Genomic DNA, 20759 nt, shown 5'->3' on the forward strand with positions numbered 1-20759 from the left:
TTAACCCAGATGCCCTTCAATAGCTAAAAGTTTAAACAAACACAGGCACATCCATATTATTGCTGAAATACTACTCAGCAATGGAAAGGAAACAAGTACTGATGCACACAACAGCTTGGATGAATCTCCAGAGAATTACGTTAAGTGAAAAAAGTCAATCCTACAAATGTGACTCCACTTGTGTGTGTGTGTGTGTGTGTGTGTGTGTGTGTTTGTGTGTGTGTGTGTGTGTGCTCAGTCGTGTCCGACTCTTTGCAACCCCATGGACTATATAGCCCGCCAAGCTCCCCTGTCTATGGGGTTGCCCAGGCAAGAAATGCTGGAATGGGTTGCCATTTCCTCCTCCAGGGGATCTTCCCCATCCAGGGATGGAATCCAAGTCTCGTGGGTCTCCTGCATTGGCAGGCAGATTCTTTACCACTGCGCCACCTGGGAAGCCCAATTCCACATTTATATAGCATTATTTAAATGACAGGCTTGCAAAAATGGAGAACAGATTACTGGCTGTCAAGGATTATAGATGGGATGGAGAGGGAAGAAAGTGCCTATGGAAATAAATGGGCAACCTGAGGGATCCTTCTGATGAAGAACTGTTCTGTGTCTTGGCTGTCCCTCAGTGTGATGCTGTACTATGGCTTATAAGATGTTATCATCAGGGAACATTGCAGAGAGAACACATAGGATCCCTCTGCCTTATTTCTTAAAACTTTATGTGGATCTATAATTATCTCAAAACGATTTCTAAAAAAAAAAAAAAAAAAAAAACCTGACATTATTTACTGCTGGGAAAAAAATACCATTTTTGTTGGTGACAATAAGAACATCAAAACCCGAATCCAGGATAACTATATTTAGTAGAAATGTATTAACACCAAATAAACTCAACAAAGGCTCACACTGAAAATAATAACAGTTGTTATTGACTAAAAATTGAATGATAGAGGCAAATTTTCTCTATACATGTGTATCTGTATAATTTGCCTTGAAAAAAACTGAACTTGGTAGAAATAATTCCCACAAGAGCAGAAGCTGTAATTGGTAGCATTTGATACTGTCAAGAATATTGATAAATACATGCAATTGGTCTAAATGCAAAGACGTTTTGCAGATTGAAAATAAAAATAGAAAAACTTGGAAGCAATGACTGTATCATTTAGAAAACTGGTCATAGAACTGAATCGGTTTAAAGGAGTTCATGTTAGAAAATACTCTCTCAATGAAAATTTAAAGGCTTGGTATTCTGACTTAAATATTTGTATTCAGTACTTATCAGATCAAAACTATAGAATCAAACATTCTACCCTTTAGCCAAACCTTGTCAAATCCTTGCTATGTGCCAGGCACTTGACATACACTAGACACTTTTACATTCATTTATATCCTTTTATTTGATAACCTTTATAAGGAGATCCAACCAGTCCATTCTGAAGGAGATCAGCCCTGGGATTTCTTTGGAAGGAATGATGCTAAAGCTGAAACTCCAATACTTTGGCCACCTCATGCGAAGAGTTGACTCATTGGAAAAGACTCTGATGCTGGGAGGGATTGGGGGCAGGAGGAGAAGGGGATGACAGATGATGAGATGGCTGGATGGCATCACTGACTCGATGGACGTGAGTCTGAGTGAACTCCGGGAATTGGTGATGAACAGGGAGGCCTGGCGTGCTGCGATTCATGGGGTCGCAAAGAGTCGGACACAACTGAGCGACTGATCTGATATGATCTGATAACATAAGTGAGTTATGGTGTTTCACAGATGAAGAACTGAGGTTTAGAGAGCTTGAGCAGGATTTCTGAGATGGTGCTAGTAAGTGACAGAGTGGGGATCTGAACCCAGTTCTCTCTGACTCTTTATGCTGTTTCCACACATTGCCAGTCTTTCAGTGATGAAGAAGAAATATGCCATAGTGATTAAAACCCAGACTCTGAAACCTGACTGCTGCTGCTACTGCTGCTGCTAAGTCGCTTCAGTCGTGTCCCACTCTGTGCAACCCCAGAGACGGCAGCCCACCAGGCTCCCCCGTCCCTGGGATTCTCCAGGCAAGAACACTGGAGTGGGTTGCCATTTCCTTCTCCAATGCATGAAAGTGAAAAGTGAAAGTGAAGTCGCTCAGTCATGTCTGACTCCTAGCGACCCCATGGACTGCAGCCTACCAGGCTCCTCCATTCATGGGATTTTCCAGGCAAGAGTACTGGAGTGGGGTGCCATTGCCTTCTCCGCTGAAACCTGACTACCCATGTTCAAATCCTGTCTCCATCATTTAACTAACAGTGGCCGTGGGCAAGTTTCTTCACCCACCCATGCATCAGTTTCTTTATCCATATTAAGGAAATAGAGTGTATGACTCGTAAGTGAAAGTTAAAGTCGTTCAGTCATGTCCAACCCTTTGTGGCCCCATGGACTGTAGCCCTCCAGGCTCCACTGTCCATGGGGATTCTCCAGGCAAGAATACTGGAGTGGGTTACCTGCCTCCCTCCAGGGGATCTTCCCAACCCAGGAATCGAGCCCAGGTCTCCCGCATTGCAGGCAGGTTCTTTACCATCTGAGCCAGCAGGGAAAATGCTGTGATGATTATAATGGACCAACACGTGTAATGTATGTAATGTATTCAGAATAGTGCTGAACATACAAGGAGTCCACATTAGCTTTTATTATATAATATTTTCTTGACTCCAATGCTTGACAAAGTTTTATTATTTTTTTTAATCCTAAGAAAGAAAGAAACTTTTGTAAACTCCTATTTTCAAGGACACTCAGAATTTGGGAGGAATGAATGGTAAATTAACCTAACTTTTGTCAAACATTAACATGTGTATGTCTTTTATTGTAGAATTTGAACAACTGATAGTGATATTAGTTGCATTACAACAGATATCAGGAGTTTTTTAAAAGTTATCTGGTTCTAGAGGATTGAAGTGTTCATCCACTGACTGAAATTGAGTTAATTCCATACTGGACCAGCTTTTATTAATGTTCACACTCCATCCTGATCATGTAGTGATTATGCACTGAGGGGACAAAATACTGATTTAGTTGAGTATTCACAGGCATTAATCCTCCCTGGGTTTGGAATGTCACTGAAATGATCTGAAGCTGTATTCATCTCCTTTTTGTGTATCTTGTATAATGGGGCGTTAACAATGGACTTTTAAAAAATTCTTTTTTGAGACACCAAACACTTACCAATTGATTTTGCCTTTTTTAAAAATCAGAGTGTTCTGGGTATTTTCCACTTCTATATCTAGTTACAATCAGACCCGTTTCCCTTTCTCATAGCACTTGAAACCAGAATCGTCCTCTTTCCAGTTAATTTTTCTGTGCTTCTAAAGGAGCGATTGTTCCATTTCGATGTTGCAGATGTTCTAACTCACAGGAACTAGGAGGTCAGATTTCCTGGCAAGCTCACATGTTTGAGGTTAAGGGGAGGTGAACTAATTCTCAAAAGGGGAAGGAGAGACCACCTCAAAAGGTTCTGAATCTTATTTTCTCCATTAGCCTAATTGTCACTGATACTGGGTAGATGACAGCAATTGCTCAGAGCCATACCACTTTCAGTGGTATGGTGGTGGTAAGGGGAAAGAAGCCTCAGGCCCTGTCATGGCACAGCAAGGGAGCCCTCCTGCAACTGTCTGAAAGTAGGAACTGCCAGGGACTACCCACTTCCCCATCCTTCTTTATAATCATTTTGTAAATATCCTCCTAGGCTCAGCTCAAAAACATACCTGTGTGATAATCAAGGCTACAGATTCATTCTCTCTGCGTGACATGGAAGATGGCCACCAGCAGCCTCAGTCTTATGTTTTCAACTTGCAATCCAAGAAGAGAGACTTCTTTGCCTCCAGTATGGAAGATTCCAGGAAAGACTTGGGTTGGACCAATTTGGGACCCAAGCCCTTCCTTTGGGCTTGTCTCTGTCCATTACAAGTTTATTGCATACAGCATTATAATCCATTCAGTCTGCAAGTCAGGCCTCATGTGGCCATTGCAAAATGAGATGAAGTGGGCAAAAGCGCTCTTGAGATGCTAAATAAAAGAAAGGATACTGTGTAGCCCTTGGAACTTAGGAAGCAAGCTTCATACACATGAGGTGATCAGAAAGCAATGACAGGATGATGAGATTTAGGAAATTATATGCCACAAACAATAACTAGGATTTATTTAGGGTTGCTTTAATGGTAATGAAATGTTTCCATCTTTCCCTGAATTCTCATACTCCTCTCTTTTATTGATGAAAAAACAGGCCCAAATTTCTGCTTATCGTATCAGGGACTAATGACTTTGAGGATTCTTCTGTTTCAGAATAGGTATATCTTTCATGGGCTTCCCAGCTGGCGCTAGTGGTAAAGAACCCATCTGCCAATGCAGAAGACGAAAGAGACACGAGTTCAATCCCTGGGTCAGGAAGATCCCCTGGAGGAGGGCATGGTAACCCACTCCAGGATTCTTGCCTGGAGAATCCCATGGACAGAGGATCTTGTAGGGCTATGGTCCATATGGTCACAAAGAGTCAGACACAACTGAAGTCACTTAGCATGCTTGCACGCATATCTTTCATAAAATACACTTTCTTTGCATTGCTGGGTTAATGGAAATTCGAGAAACCTTCATGGGAACACCACACACACACACACACACACTCACACACACACACACAGTCAGAGACCTGAGCAGTTACTACACATACAGACAGAGTTGCTCTGAGGACAGTTCCAGATAACAGTGTGTCAAGAGAGAGAAGCTGACTCTGAGATTCTCAGTTTAGTCCAGGGACTATGGAAGGGGATGACATTGGTCCAGATCAGCAGTGTTCCTGGTCCTAATAAAGAAACCACTCTGGAGACAAGCATACATGTCTGTTTTCCACAGATCAAGAGCAGCCATATGTGAGCTCACAAAGATAATCATCCAAGGATACAAATCATCATGAATGATGATCAGCAGGAATAAAATAGATTAGGACCCATACAGATTTGAAACATTACAATTCTCAGAATCAGAATAGAGAATAACCATATATAAAATGTTTTAAGAAAAACATGGACTCCTAAAGATGACCTAGCAGGAGAGAATAGGAAATATGAACAGGCAGATTTGAAAAAGACACAGAACTTTTTGAATGGAATATATAGTTAAAACTATTAAAAATTCAGAAGGTGAAGTAAGTACACTATTAAACACAACTGAGGAGCGAATCGGTGAACTTGAAGGTAGATCTGTAGAAATGTTCTAGAAAGCAGTATAAAGAAATAAGATGTAAAGTACAAAAGAGAGAAAAAGAGACAAGGAAGATAAAGAAGTTCCAATATCAAATCAGAGTCCAGGAGGAAGGAGTAGAAAAGATAGGGGACAGGGTGAATTTAAAGACAATTTTCTAGAACTGGGGTACATGAATGCAAGGACACAGTAATCATGGCAGTTACCCAACAAGACAAAGTAAACCCAAACCTGGACACGCTGAAAACAACATGCCAAGTAGCAAATGCAAACTGAAAATTTTCAAAGCATTAAAAAAGAGAAAATGCGCCACTTTCAAAGGAATGACAGACAGACAGCAATTTTCCCAACCACGAAAACCAAAGCCAGGAGACAATGGAATAGTATCTTCTAAATGCTGAAGGAAAATCACAGTCATCCTAGAATTGTCCAGCCAACAAAAATATCTCCACTTACGAGACTGAAATACAAGCATTTCTAGAGAAACAGAAACCAAGTTTACTACCAATTGACCTAAACCATAAGAACTTTAAAAGATGCACTCCAGGAAGATGGGAGGAAATCTTGGGAGACAGCTCTGAGATGCAAAGAAGTAAAGAAGTAGGCACATATTAATACTGTCCATAAAATATTATCATTTAATTTCCATGTCTAACATACAGAAATACAAAAACAGTTAAAAGGACAAAAATTGAAAATACTGAGTTGGCAAAATTTTCATTCAGGTATTTCCATAAGCTGTGATGGAAATACCTGAACAAACTTTTTGGCCAACACAATAGTCAGACTAATAGTATGAAATTTGAGAGGAAATTGTGTGATCTGCTAGGAAGGTTGAGGTGCTCCTGTTAATGTGTAGTAGTTTTGCATGATATAATTTCAAAGGTAACCCTCAGAGAAAAATCAGTATAACATTGTTTCCAAACAAGTAAGAAAAAAAATGGAAAGAGAAAGCAAATAAAAATGGAAAGTTTTAATAGTAAAGAAGAGAAAAGTAGGCAGAAGGAAAAATAAATAGGAAGCAGAAGGTAACAGCATAGTGGAAAGACAGACAAATCTGGCATCACTATAATGAAAAAAGACTAAACTCACTACACAAGGGACAGAGGTCACCACACTAGATGTTTTAAAGCATTCAGTGCTGTGCTATTCACAGGGGACACACACAAACATAAGGACAGGGAAATGCTGGAAATGAAAGATTTATGAAGCAAATATTAACCAAATGAAAAATTTCTACTGTCAGGTAGACTTTAATACAGAAACGCCTTGTATAGGTAGAGCTCTATGAAGTAACAAAATGTTTGATGCATTTGGAAGATAGAACAATTCTAAAAAGTCTTATGTTATATCTGAAGTAAAATTGATAAAGTACATAGGGAAATTAACCTCATCATGAGAGTGGGTGATGTTCAAGGTAGCTCTTTTTTTTACTGATAGAACAAAAAATTAGTAAACATATAAAAATGCAATGATAAAGTTTTGCTTATAGGACATCCATAGATTCCATACGACAATATTTACTAAGACCAACCATGGAATAGACCATGGTTTGAGAATTAAGATAGTTATTAAATTAAAATAGATCATATTTGAGAATTAAAATTTTCAAATACCCATTATCATATGAACTAAGTTTTTAAACCACAGTGCAATTAAATTAGACCTCAAAAATATACTTAGAACTTTTAAATCTCACTTTTAGAACTTTTAAATCTCACTTTTAAATGTCTTCTGGATTTAAAAACTTGAACTTTAAATACATTTAGATCTAAACAATAATGAAAATACAATATACCAAGTCTTCTGGCATGCAGTTAGAAAGATAATATAAGAGACATGAGAGAAATGTAGAGACTTAAATGCTTATTAGTATAAGAAAGGAAAAGCTGAAAATTAATAAGCTAAGTACCCAACCTAAGAAATTTTTAAAAGAACAACAGAATAAATTTAAACAAAGATAACTGTAGGTGTCAAAATTAATGCAACAGAAAGCAAAGATTTAATGGACATGATTTCCAAAAACCAAAAGTTGCTTCTTAGAAAACATGAATGAAATAGGGAAGCCTCTAGCAGAATTGTTCAAGAAAGAAATGCATGAGTAATATTAAAAATAAAAAGGGATAAAATGAGAGATCCAGCAGAGACTAAAAAGATAAGCGAGAACTATTTAAAAAAACTACATGCCAAAGAACGCATAAAGGTGCATTAACTTAGAAGAAATGAACATATTCTTTTAAAAATAGCCAACTCAAATAGAAATTGCCCATAACCATCAAAACAAGTGAATCAATTGTTTAATTTTCCTACAAATAATCACTAGGCACAGATGATTTTACAGGCAAATTCTACCAAGTGTTCATGGAACAGACCATTCTAATATTACATAAATTCTTTGAGTAAAAAAAGAAAAAGACTATTTCCCAATCTATTCTATGAGTCCACTTTACCTTTGATGCTAAAACTAGAAAATATAATAAAGAAAAATGGTAGGAAAACCTCATTTAGGAACATAAAAGCAATAATACTACACAAGTATTAGCAATATAAATCTTGCATATTAGGAAAAAAATAACACATCATGACTCAGCTGAATTTATTTTAGGAATATAAAGTTTAACTTCAGAAAATCTGTAATTATCATTCACCCCATTAGCATTAAAACAACAAACAATATGGTTGTTTCAATAGATGAAGAAAACACATTTGATGAAATTCAGAAAACCTACTTATGGTTTAAAAAACTAACTAGCTCAGAATAGAAAGGGATTTCCATAATCTGATAAGAGGAAAATACCCTCAAACCTACACAAACATTATTTTTTGATTGTTTGTTTTGTGTTTTTGGCCATTTGGCTTGCAGGACCTTAGTTCCCCGACCAGGGATTGAACCCATGCCCTCAGCTGTGAAAGTGCAGAACCCTAACCACTGAACCGCCAGGGAATTCCCCACAGCATTATATCTAATGGTGAAACAGTGAAGGCTTTTAAAATCAGGAAGAAAAAAGAAAAGAAATAAAAGGTATAATGTTTGGAAAAGGGGGAAAAAAATAAAAAGTCTCATTATTCACAGATGATGTGACTGTCCATATGGACATTTTATTTACAACCTTAAAAGTTTGTACATGCATAATGGTGTTTTGTACAATAGCCAAGAACAGGAAACAATTCAATGTCCAGCAGTGATAGAATGGATGCATAAATGGAGGCATAGTCACACTGTGGAATTCCACACGGCCGAGAGCATCCCAAGGATCAACAACCATTCTCAACACGTGAGTGACACTCACAAGTTTAATGTTGAGTGAAAGAAGTCAGACACCAAGCAGCACACACTGCATGATTCCATTTATCTAAAGTACAAATACAGAGACTTCTCTGGTGGTTCAGTGGTTAAGAATCCACCTGCCAACGGAGGGGACACAGGTTCAATCCCTGGTCGGGGAAGATTCCACATGCTACGGAGCAACTGAGCCCATGTGCCACAACTGCTGGGCCCATGTGCTGCAATTACTGAAGCTCACTTGCCTAGAGCCCACGCTCTGCAACAAGGGAAGCCACCGCAATGAGAAGACCGAGCACCGCAATGAACAGTAGCCCCTGCTCGCCGTAACTAGAGAAAGCCCGCCCTGCAATGAAGACCTAGCGCAGCTTAAATAAATAAATTAATGAATAATTTGTAAAGTACAAATACAGAAGGACTGATCTCTGCTATGGAAGTCAGGAGAGTGGCTCCCCTTCGGTGGGGGTGGGGGGTTAATGGCTGGAAGGGGTATAGGAACGCAGTTGTACAATAAGCTGGTAAAGTTTAGATGCTGAAGCAAATGGTGTTGGGTTTAAATACTGGCTCTGCCACTCACCAGCTGGTGGGACTGTCCACAGGGGACAGAGCCACTGTGAGACTCAGTTTCCTCCACTGGAAAATGGGCATAATGATAGTCCCCACCTCACTGGAGTCCTGTGAGATGAACAAGACAGTGTATGTGAGGGCTATGGATGTTCTGGAAAGTGGTAGCTATGGTTGTGATCAGTCTTGTTCTTCCTGGCCCTCTCCCCTAGGAACCTAGTGATAACGTAGGGATAAAACACAAGAAACAAATAAGAGCTTTTCCCCAGCAGATGGCTTCAGATTACAAGATGTTTCCATTGAATCTGCTTTGGGGACCCTCCAGACCCCAGACCTGGCCCATTCAGTTCACACAGGTGTTGTTCGGTCACTGGAACTCCTGCCAAGGTCACATGTGTCAAATGTCTAAAGGTAAATTCTGCAAGGGGAGGGAGTGAGATACTAAACTGCTTACTTGACTGCATTTCTTGCAGATTTCAGAACCAGGAAAATACTCCTCTCATCCTTACCTTTATGGTCAGAACTGCTTGACCATAAGGGCATTTTGGGTGGAGGGGAAAGTGACGGTGTTTGGAAAACCTTCTCATACTATTCCGCACCATTCAGGCAGCCTCCCAACCCCTCCTCGCCCCTGGGGGCAGGGGCATTTATCACGAAAAGAATATGGCACCTGCTTCTCCCTCTAAATTTCCTGCTTTTTGGAAAAGCTTCTAAAAATAGATTTTGAATTGTGTAGTTTTCACATAATTGCTGCTTTTTCATAATGTTTCTTAAATAATTATTTGCACTTATTGTTTGAAAAAGAACCTCGCTTGAAGAGAAGGAATATAATGCATCTATTGAATGTAACTTTTATTAATGGGAGCAGCAACCCCCCTAAGTTGAAGGAGATGAAGATGAGACATGTGGATGATCAACATTTGAGCTTCTGGAGTGAAGGCAGAAACTTGAACCAGCAGACTTCCATAGAGTTTTACTAATTGGTGTTCACTGAGCTTCACTCACTAGGGCAGTTGGGAAGCAGAAGTATACACCCATGATACACATGCTCGTGTGTGTATGCCAAGGGACATACATAAGGGTGAACAATTGGTCTAAGCATCCTATCAGTGTGACTTCTGCATCATCCCAAGATGAGTCTGGGGCTTTCAAAGTAGTGAAGAAAAGAAGAAACGCTCCCCTAGTTCATGACATAAAGTAGAAGGACCTTGAAGTGGGTTAGGGATGCTGCACAAAAGCCCCAGATAAAAACAATGCCTTAAAAAAAAAACCCCAAAAACAGTGCTTTTCAGTCCAGAAGGAAAGCCACCCTTCTCCCTGCCCAGAGTGGAAAAGACACTGTCCAGAAAATTCGTTCTGCCACACTTCAGTCTTTCAGGCAGGAAAAGTCCTGGTAGAAGTTGACTTTTGCAGGTGAAACAGAGATTCCTCTTGAGAGCAGAGGGGATCAATGGTGCTAGATGTGAAGGCACTTTGGAAAGTAAAAGGGATTACATAACGATAAGAGATCATTGGGCTTCCCCACTGGTTCAGTGGTAAAGAATCTGCCTGCAATGCAGGAGACATGGGTTTGATTCCTGAGTCAGGAAAATACCCTGGAGGAGGGCATGGCAACCCCCTTCAGTACTCTTGCCTGGAGAATTCCATAGACAGAGAAGCCTGGCAGGCTACAGTCCATAGGGTCACACAGAGTCAGACATGACTGAAATGATTTTGCAGGCACACACGAGATTCTTGTTATTAGTGGTGTGTTTGTTGAGAAGATGCCAGAGCATTTCTTCTCCATCAGTGATCATGACACCACAAGGGCCAGTTGTGTCAGGGTAAGGATGCCTTCAGGTCAGGTGTCAGAAGGTGGGCAGTCAAATGCAGTCCTACCCCTTCACCTCTCTGGCCTTGAGTTTCTACATCTGTCAACGGGGCATAAAAACAGCACCCTGCTCAGAGGTGAGGGAGGCACATAGGTAAATAAATGTGCCCATCCTGTGAAAGTCCTCAAAAAACAGCTTTTGTTTGCTTCCTCTTATCTGGGCCAGACACCTCCCTGAGTGCTTTTTGTCTAGCCACCCATTAACCTTTACAAGAAATCCATGCGGTAAGAATAGTTATCCTCCATGTATGATGAGGACACGGAAGCTTCATGTGGATGGAGACCCTGAAATGTCCTGCCAGGTATCCAGCACCCACCAAACCCATGACAAGATCAAAGCCCAAACACAAGGTCCCAAGCTCTGTTCCCTCTCTCCCACTTTTCCTCACTACATGTTACTTGAATGCCAACTAGGATGTCCGTCTTTTGAAGGCAGGCCCTGCTTGTACTTTCTGAACCCTCCTCCCAGAGCATCTGTTCTGGTGTCGACTGCCAATAAATATTTACTGAAATTGAATTGCAGCAGCTCTGTGGGAAGATCCCTGCTGGCCAGGTCAGGCTCTGGCAGCTGTTTTGTGAGCTCCACGTGACTCCCTGATCCAGGAGGGACAACCCCTGCACACAGGAGCCCGGAGGCTATCAGACATACAGCTTCCAGGGGCAGGAGATTAGCCAACTGTGCTCGTCACCATCCTGTAAGGAGGGACCTGGATCAGGTGGCCTCTGGTGGCCCGGCAGGCCTCTGGAGGCATACCCAGACCTGCTGCAAGAGTGCACTTTGGCTTATTTCCAAACTTCCCCTCAGATCACTTAAGAAGTAATATTTGGGAGAGCACAGCTGTCCTGCATTGTAAATCTTGGCACATTTTCTAAAGCCTCATGTAAAGACTGTATTGTAGAAAACCCTGTACCACCAGCAACTTTCAAATGAAAACTACAAAAGTGTACACAGTGGAAAATGCACTCAGCATTTCAAATTAAGGCTTTCTAGTGGAGCATCTCTTCGCTCCCACAGATAGGTTCACACCGCTTGATTTGACATGATACCCAAATACAATAGAAATGTAGTATAGGACACTTGTTATTTTTGAGTCAATGATAAATTAATACCACCGTACATTTTCTTTGGGATAACTTCTCCTCATGCCAGAGATAATAATGTTCTGGTCTTCAATTAATGAAAGGTAGGATTGAGTATTTTCTAGGGAGCTAATTGGTAGATGGGGGTGATGCTTCTTCCCGGTGTTACCATGTCTCCCCATTTTCCATCATTTCTGGGTGTTCTTCTGGCATACATTCGTCCATCTCTGCAAATGTCTAGTTCAGAGTTAGGGCCTAGTTCATGATTCTAGAGGAGGAGGACTGGTACTCTGCCATTCAGAACCTAAGGAAGCACCGATGAATGAGCAGGAGACAACCAGACTGTGCTGACGAGCATGGGAGGCTGGCAGACGAAGCAGCTCATTAGTTGGGCACCACGCCCTGGATCCAAGCAAGCCTCACCCTTACTGCAATGAGTATCACTTTTAAGGGTCTGTTTGCCAGCCTGAAAGTGCTGTGTGGATTGGTATTCATGTCCCATGGCCTCTCCAGCCTCTAACATGAGGTACACATCAATTATTTATTGATTTATTTTGCTTTAAAAAAAAAGGGATATACTGGCTTTGCAATGTTGTGCTACTTTCTGCTGTACAATGAAGTGAACAGCTATATGTATACATATATCCCCTCCCTCTTGGAACTCCCTCCCACCCCCCACTCCCACCTACCTCGGTTATCACAGAGCACTGAGCTGAGCTCCCCACCCTATAAAGTAGGTTCCCACTAGCTGTCTCTTTTACACATGGCAGCGCCCATACGTCAGTCCCAATCTCCTAATTCATCTCACCACCCTACCCTGTCCACATGTCCTTTCCCTACGGCTGTGTCTTTATTCCTGCCCTGCAAATGTACCCCTCAATTTTAAATGGCTTCTATCTCAACCCGCTCATATAAGATCTTGGACTCCCACAAAATTGTCTCTGGACGTACTCAGAGTCGGTGTCCCTCCCCCATCACCATGCCTACGGGCCATGCTCTTCCTCTGCTTGCTCCCATCCTCCAAAAAGCCCACATGAGAGTCCAGCACATCCACATGCCCAAGTGATACCCCAGGGTCCCCGTCTCCCTACATTACCACTGCTGCCAGGCCATGTGGTCTACAGCACAGGGTGTTGTGTGTCCAGAATACTAAACTCCCCTGTCCCCCTTGTGAGCCCTGATTTGTCATGGGGACATACCTGTCAGCTGCTCACATTCTTAGATTCACAGTGTCTCATGCAAGATGGTTCCTTCAACCCCTGCCTGCTGCCCTCCACAACCTGCCCCTGTCAGAGGCCAGCACAAATTCACCACCATACTCAGAGCCCCGATACAGTTCAGTTCTTGTAAACTGACTCTTCCTGCCAGGCTCCAGCTCACCAGCCCAGCCCAGACACGTTTACTTGCAAGCGAAGGCTCAAGGAAGGACACCACTGTGGGAATATACCAAATTTTTTTAGTTAACGTGACTGATTTCATGCTGTTTTTTTTTTTTACAAAAAAAAAACAAAACTGAGAAAGATAATAGATAGATAAGCAAGAAAATTCTTCCTTATAGTAGAAAGCCAACAAATTAATGTAAAAGGAACAATGGATTTAGAAAACGAGCGTCTGGCAACCATCATCATAATGATAGATTCAGGCCAGAATCATCCATGGATGCTAAAACTAGTGGGTGAGATTTGGAGGACTATATAGATCATCTCCAAGTATCTCCTGACAAGATTCTTGTCAATCACAAAGTAATTTTACAGAGGGGGTAAAAAAGTCACTTCACAGTGGAGAAATTTGGCCTATCCCACCTTAACCAAATGATCAAAGCTAACATCACTGGTGATGAAACAGAGAGACAGCAGCCCATGTCTCCTGACACGGTGCCCTGAGAAGGACACAGCACCACTGCTACGGGCTTACTGCCCAGAGCACACGACCTGAACGCGATAGCAAGGGGACACCACACAGACCCAACGGAAGGGCTGTCCTACCACATGAGTGGCCAGTACTATGAAAAATACCATGTCATGAGCGCAAAGAGATACTCAATAACTGTTCAAAATTAAAGCAGAATAAAGTGACACAGCAACTGAATAACATAGTCTTGGGTTTTCTTTTGTTCCAAAGGACTCTACAGGAAAACTGGTGACAACTGAATAAAATCTGCAGATTAGGGAATAGTATTGTCTCAGTCTTACCCTAGATCAATATAGGTGGTAAGACACAAAATGATAAAGCAGATAAAGTAGAATGTTAACATTTGGGGTACAGGGAGACTCTGTATATTGGGCTTTATTGCACTGCACAAATATTATGTTTTTTTTTTTTTTTTAACAAATGGAAGGTTTGGGGCAACCCTGAGTCAAGCAAGTTTTATCAGCACCATTTTTCCAACAGCATTGGCTCACTTCATGTCTCTGTGTCACATTTTGGTAATTCTTGCAGTATTTCAAACTTTTTCATTATTATTATTTGTTACGGTGATTGTGACCAGTGATCTTTAACGTTACTATTGCAGAAAGACTATGAAGGTGCAGATGATGGTTAGCATTTCTTAATAAAATATTTTTAATTAAGTTATATATGCTTTTTTAGTCATGCTATTGCACACTTAATAGACTACAAACATAACTTTGATGTGCACTAGGTAACAAAAAATTAGAGTGACTCACTTTTCTGAAACCAAACCTGCAATATTTGTGAAGTGTGCCTGTATTTGAGTCACATTCTTTGTACTAATCTTGCCACTTCTCTGTAACTTGGAAGTTAGGTCAAAATTTATTTTTTTTACAATCTGAGTTTTTCTTTAAGATATCACAAGGCATGTGTGTGTGTTGCCAAATCAGAGTAGTGGGAGAAATAGCTGCCATTTTCCCCGCAATGGCTAAGTCCAGCCCTCTTCCTGTCTGTAAGAGCACATCTGGCTTTCCAGATCTTTGCAGAGAATCCTCACTGTCACCTGAACTTAAACCCATTCTAAACCTTGTCATGACTGTTTCAAAATAGCTTAGGAAAAATTGGTGGGGAGATGGGATGAGCATGGGGGTGGGGAGGAGTTGTATTTCTACATATACGCTGCACACCCTTGTCTGAGCCCCCCTAGGATCCTCTACTTGGCTTCTGAGAGGGAAAAGCAGCAAGGTCAAGGTAAGGCCCTCCTTCCCCTCCACGCCAGAGATAGAGAGCTCCTTGTCCACGGATTCCTGGGAGCCTGTGCAGTGACTCAGGGCTGATTTCTTATAGTCCTAAAAATAACTCAGAACTAGCCCAAAGCTACTCACACATCGACACCCTGAGGGCACTCTTGCTGGCCTCTGGAAACTCAGAGACCTAATTAAACTCTTCTTCCCCTTCCCTCTCTGGGAGCACAGACTAGCAGAGAGCAAATAACATTGGTCAGATCAACCTGGGTGTCTCCTGAGGGGAGCGGATGGCCTCAAACCCCAGCAGAAAAATAAGAAAGGTGGGGAGACTGTGGGATTCTGGGCTGCCTAAGGCTGGGTTCCAAGAAAGATGAGTCCCTGCTGTTTTGTCTTTTGTTCAGGGCCCCGCCCGTCCTCTGGCAACCGCCCATCTGTCCAGCAGGGGCAGTCCCATAGAGAGCAAGGAGAACGGGATGCCTGTACTAGAGAGGGCTTCAGAGCTGTATGTGGGTTGTGGCTACTGGGAAAGACTATTTTCAGTTGAATCTGCAACCATATACCATTCCCCTCCTATATATTATAGGAGTGACTGTTATAAACCAAGGAAGGGGCGGTTCTCCCAAGATTAATTAGGAAGCCACCTCAGGGCTGGACAGGAGGAAGTGACAAGAATAGAACCCGCACCTCAATCCCTCCAGCCTCATCCCGCTCCTCCCGCCCACTGTCACGTACCCTGAGTGACCAGGAAATGTTTGCACATCTGGCAGGTATGCAAGAACACTGTTTGGTTTTAAAACAAATAAATCACATCAAGACAATATTCTGTGTTCATTGTGTACCTGTCCTGCTCCAGGCATGATGCTAGTCACTCTAGGAGATGAACTCTTTTCATCCTCCCAGCTATCTATGTGGTAGGTATTATTAGTCCCATTTTAGAGTTTAGAGTTGAGGAAACTGAAGCTAAAAGAGGTCATTTACCAAGTCACCTTTGAGAAAGTAGAAGAGCAGTTAATTTTACAATCAAATAGGGAAGCCAAACAACCACACGAAACATTAAGCAGCAGTTAAGAGCTCTCTGGAGGGCTTCCCTGGTGGCTCAGTGGTAAAGAATCCACCTGCCAGTGCAGGAGACACAGATTCGATGCCTGATCCCGGAAAATCCCACATGAGGAGCAACTAAGCCTGAGCACTACAACTACTGAGCCTGTGCTCTAGAGCTCAGGACCTGCAACTACTGATGTCCACATGCCCTAGAGCCTGTGCTCTGCAACAAGAGAAGCTATCACAGTGAGAGCCTGCACCACCGCTAGAGAGCAGCCCCCACTCCCTGCAACTAGAGAAGGCCCCCGTGCAGCAACGAGGACCCAACAGAGCCAAAATAGAGAAATAAATATAATTATTTCAAAAATAGTATATAATATATAAATAATCATGTGATAAACACTAAGTCTAAAGCTTTGTTTTTTAATTTAAAAAAAGAGCTCTTTGGAGAAGGCTTTGCCCCTAGACTTTGTCCACGACTCTCCCTTCTCAAGGCTTCAGCCATCTCCATGCAGGCCTAAATCTCTAACTCCTGGTCCAGCTTCTCTCCTGTGCTACAAAAATGCCCTAAATGTTTGCTCTCTGCCTGCTGCCTCCTCCAGGATGCCCTCTCTGGAGCTCACACTCAGCCTGGCCAAAACCAAGCTCACCATCACTTCTGTGTTCATCTGAGACAAGCTCATCATTGGATATGTCTATTTCTGGGCAGTGGCACCATTTTCTAAAGACAGAGGTTGGAAATCTTGAGTTTTCCATCAGTGTTCCATCATATGCTGCCTGAAATACTTTTTTTTTCTCATTTTCCTTCCTCTCCCAGACCTCTAGCTCTCCTCTTTTTAATCCTTCCTCACCTATATCAGGAAACTTAAGCCAGGGAAGGCCTCTCTGAGGAGGTGACTTTTGTTCAGTTGTATCTTGCGTCTTATTTTTTCCATTATTGAAAAACGTAGATAATATAAAATTTACCCTTTTAACCATTTTTTAGTGTACAGTTCAGTAGCATTAAGTACATTCATATTACTATACAACTATCATTGCCTTCCACCTCTAGAAAATTTTAATCATCCCAAACCTAAATTTCATATCCATTAAATACTAACTCCCCTTTCCCTGTCTCCCCCTCACCTCCCAGCAGCCACCATTGTGCTTCCTGCCTGTGAATTTGACTTCTCTTGGTACCTCAAAGAATCAAAATCACACAATATTCGTCCTCAGTGACCAGCTCATTTCACTTGCATGACATCCTCAAGCTTCATCCATGTTGAAACATGTATCAGAATTTCCCTCCTTTTCACCTATTGTATAACAGGTGGAACTCTGCTCAATGTTATATGGCAGCTTGAATGGAAAGGGAGTTTGGGGGAGAATGGATACATGTATGTGTCTGGCTGTGTCCCTTCACTGTTCACCTGAAACTATCACAACATTGTTAATCAGCTATATCCCAGTACAAAATGAAAAGTTTAAAAAGATAAGTAAATAAATGGAAGTGAGCTCAGGTTGCTGCTCTCAAAAAAAAAAAAAAAAAGACTTTCCCTCCTTTTCAAGGCTGAATAATATTCCATTGTATGGGATATTTTGTTTATCCCACATTTTGTTTTTCTACTCATCCACTGATGAACACTTCAGTTTAGGGAGAGGATGTTTGAAATGAGAGCTAAAGAATGAAAAGAACTAGCCATCCAGCCCAAAGAATGTACAACACTGAGCGTGAAGTGTAATGTAAATTATGGACTTTCAGTGATGTGTTCACATAGGTTCATCACTGTAAGAAATGGACCACTCTGGTAGAGGATGTTGATAATGGGAAAGACTGCATGTGTTCACAGCGGGTGTATGGGTAATCTTTTTACCATCCCCTCAATTTTGCTATGAACCTAAAACTCTTCTAAAAAATAAAATCTTAACATAAAAAAGAAAGAAAGAAAAAGAACCAGCCACAGTAATTGCCAAGGGAGTGTTTTCTTGGCAGATGGTGCAACAAAGATGAAGGCTGGGAAACTTCTGAGCTCTCCTGAAGACTCAGCTCTTCAATTCAGCTGCCAGCCCCCCTTCAGTTTCCTCTCATATCCCTGAGCAGCTGGCCACTTCCTGTCTGTGCTTCCAAGAACCTTTACCTGGATTTATCCTATCGCACTTCTGTCTCCCCTACCAGGCTGTGGTCCCGTCATCTTTCCCCAACCAACACTGTTTCCAAGAACTGCAAACAGCTGCAAGACTGGTGAATCTGAGCTGCCAACAAATTGTGAAAGTGATGGATTTGTATTTCTCTTTACTTTCAGTCCAATAAGGCAGAGGAGATAAGGAACACGATGAAACAGCAAATGCAGGCAGCGGAGGAAAGAAGCAGAGGGCCTGCATCATCTCCTGGTTAACCCTTGAATTTAGAGCCACAGCTTCCTGGAGCTGGCAGGGATACTGCAGATCCCAGAACACAAGGTGTTTGCTTTGTTCTGGGGTGAAATGATCTGAACAAGCTTCCAGGATGGACGCAGTGGGGCTGGGAGCAGAGCAGGCTCTCAGCAGTCCTGGGAGGTGGTGAAAGCGAGGTTTCAGTACCCTCTCTGTATCCTCCTGGTGCCCCATCAGCTGGAGGACTTCATGTTACTCCACAGTTGGTAGGCTACTGGGGCAAAGCAGTCCTTGCAGAAACTCCCAACTCATACCTGCAAGGGGTGCAAACAGCTCTGGGTGACTTGCTCTGAATCTCTGCTAAGAGAAGGAATGGTTGTTACTCCCACTGCCCCAAAGATCCTGGGTCCCAGAGAAAGCAAGAGACACGGTCTTTCCCAGAGAAAGAAAGAGATACGGTCTTTCCCACAGGATGCCACCTTATCAGCAGAAGTGTGCTGGGAGAGGGTCTCTGGTGGGACGGGAGACCCCAGGTGTACTCTGGGGGTTGGTGAGCGGGCAAGCCATTCTAAAACTGGCTGTTCAGAGGCAGGTCCTGTGCTTTGCTCATTTGCATGAGCTTGAACTTGTCAGAGCTGCCACTGCACTTTGCATGAACTTGCCCTCTACAGCCCAAGCCATCCTTCTCTGACTCTCTGTCACAAGCTGATGAACACTCTCTCTTGGAATAATTCCCAAGCCCCTCAATCCCTTTCAAAAGCTATTTTCTCCCTTTACATGCAGCACAATTTTGTGGGGACAGAAGATACAGAATAATGCCAAGGCTGAATTCTCAAAAAACGATGAGGCATTACATCTGTACATTTACATCCCTCACGTGGAAACAGGAAGATGTTTGTCTTTTATTTATTGACTAGTCAATCAAAAAATTACTTAGAATCTACTGTGTGCTCAGAATTAGGCATTTTGGAAGAGACAGCGCAGCATGACATGGTCCCAGCCATTCACAGAATCATCAGCCTGCTAAGAATGACGAGTGCACATGAGAAAATGAGAAAGAAATTGAATGCTGTTATGTGTGGCCCTGACCATTTGTGCATAAGACGAGCTGCCATCCATTCTGGAAAGACTCTATTCTATGGATGAATCTCCCACAGACTATGTTTGAAGGGTTAAGGAGGCACTGTTCTTTTCAATGCAGCATTCCTGCCAAACTCTCTAGCACATTTGTCATCTGAATAAATCTGATCAACAAATGACAGTCTACTGTCCTTGGAGCAAATACCAAGTATGGATGGTGCCTGTGGACCTCAAAGACTGAGGGTCATCTCAGTGACAGAGCTCATCAACACACGAAAGCCAAGGTTGCCACAGTCCCCTTCCTGAAGGGAGTCTCAGGGCAGCTCATGTCTCCCCCAGACTGCTGTGGCTGTGGCGTCCCCAGGCCTGACTGCTGCCACTTGTTTCCTTGGGGCTGACCGCGTGCACCTCACACATTTGTCCTCTGGGCTGCTAGGAACGTCCTTCGGGGTTTGTCCATCTGACAGCCGTCTCTCTGCAGTGGCCCCTGCCCTTCTCCTCTTCCTGTCTTCTTGGAGGACTCACAAGGTTTAGGGGAAAAACAGAAGCAATTCGTCCCCAAGGAATTTATTCGATTTGACTATTTGTTCCCCAGGTGATTGAGGTCCATTACAGCCACCACATCTGTCCAGAGTCATAAAAGCAAAAGAACTCGGTGAAGGGAGAACTCAGCATGGGAGGAAATGAACTGAGAGGGTTGCCTGGAGGAGGAGGCCCTTGACCATCTCCTTGACATAGTGGTATGGTTAGAAAGACAGGGGAAGGGCTTCCCTGATGGTCCAGTGGCTAAGACTCTGCGTTCCCAATGTAGGGGACCTAGGTTCGACCCCTGGTCAGGGAAGTAGATACCACATACCTCAACTAAGAGTTTGCAGGCCTCAACCAAAGATCCCACATACTCTACAGTTGTAAAGCAATTACACTCCAATAAATTGGATGGTATCACCAACTCAGTGGACATGAGTTTGAGTAAACTCCGGGAGTTGGTGATGGATAGGGAGGCCTAGTGTGCTGCAGTTCATGGGGTTGCAAAGAGTCAGACATGACTGAGCGACTGAACGGAACTGAAATATTTTTAAAAAATAAAATAAGAAAAAAAATTAAAAATAAAAAAGCAAAATATTTACTATCTGAAAA

This window comes from Bos indicus, chromosome 16, assembly GCF_029378745.1.
Source record: "Bos indicus isolate NIAB-ARS_2022 breed Sahiwal x Tharparkar chromosome 16, NIAB-ARS_B.indTharparkar_mat_pri_1.0, whole genome shotgun sequence".
NCBI classification, from domain to species: domain Eukaryota; kingdom Metazoa; phylum Chordata; class Mammalia; order Artiodactyla; family Bovidae; genus Bos; species Bos indicus.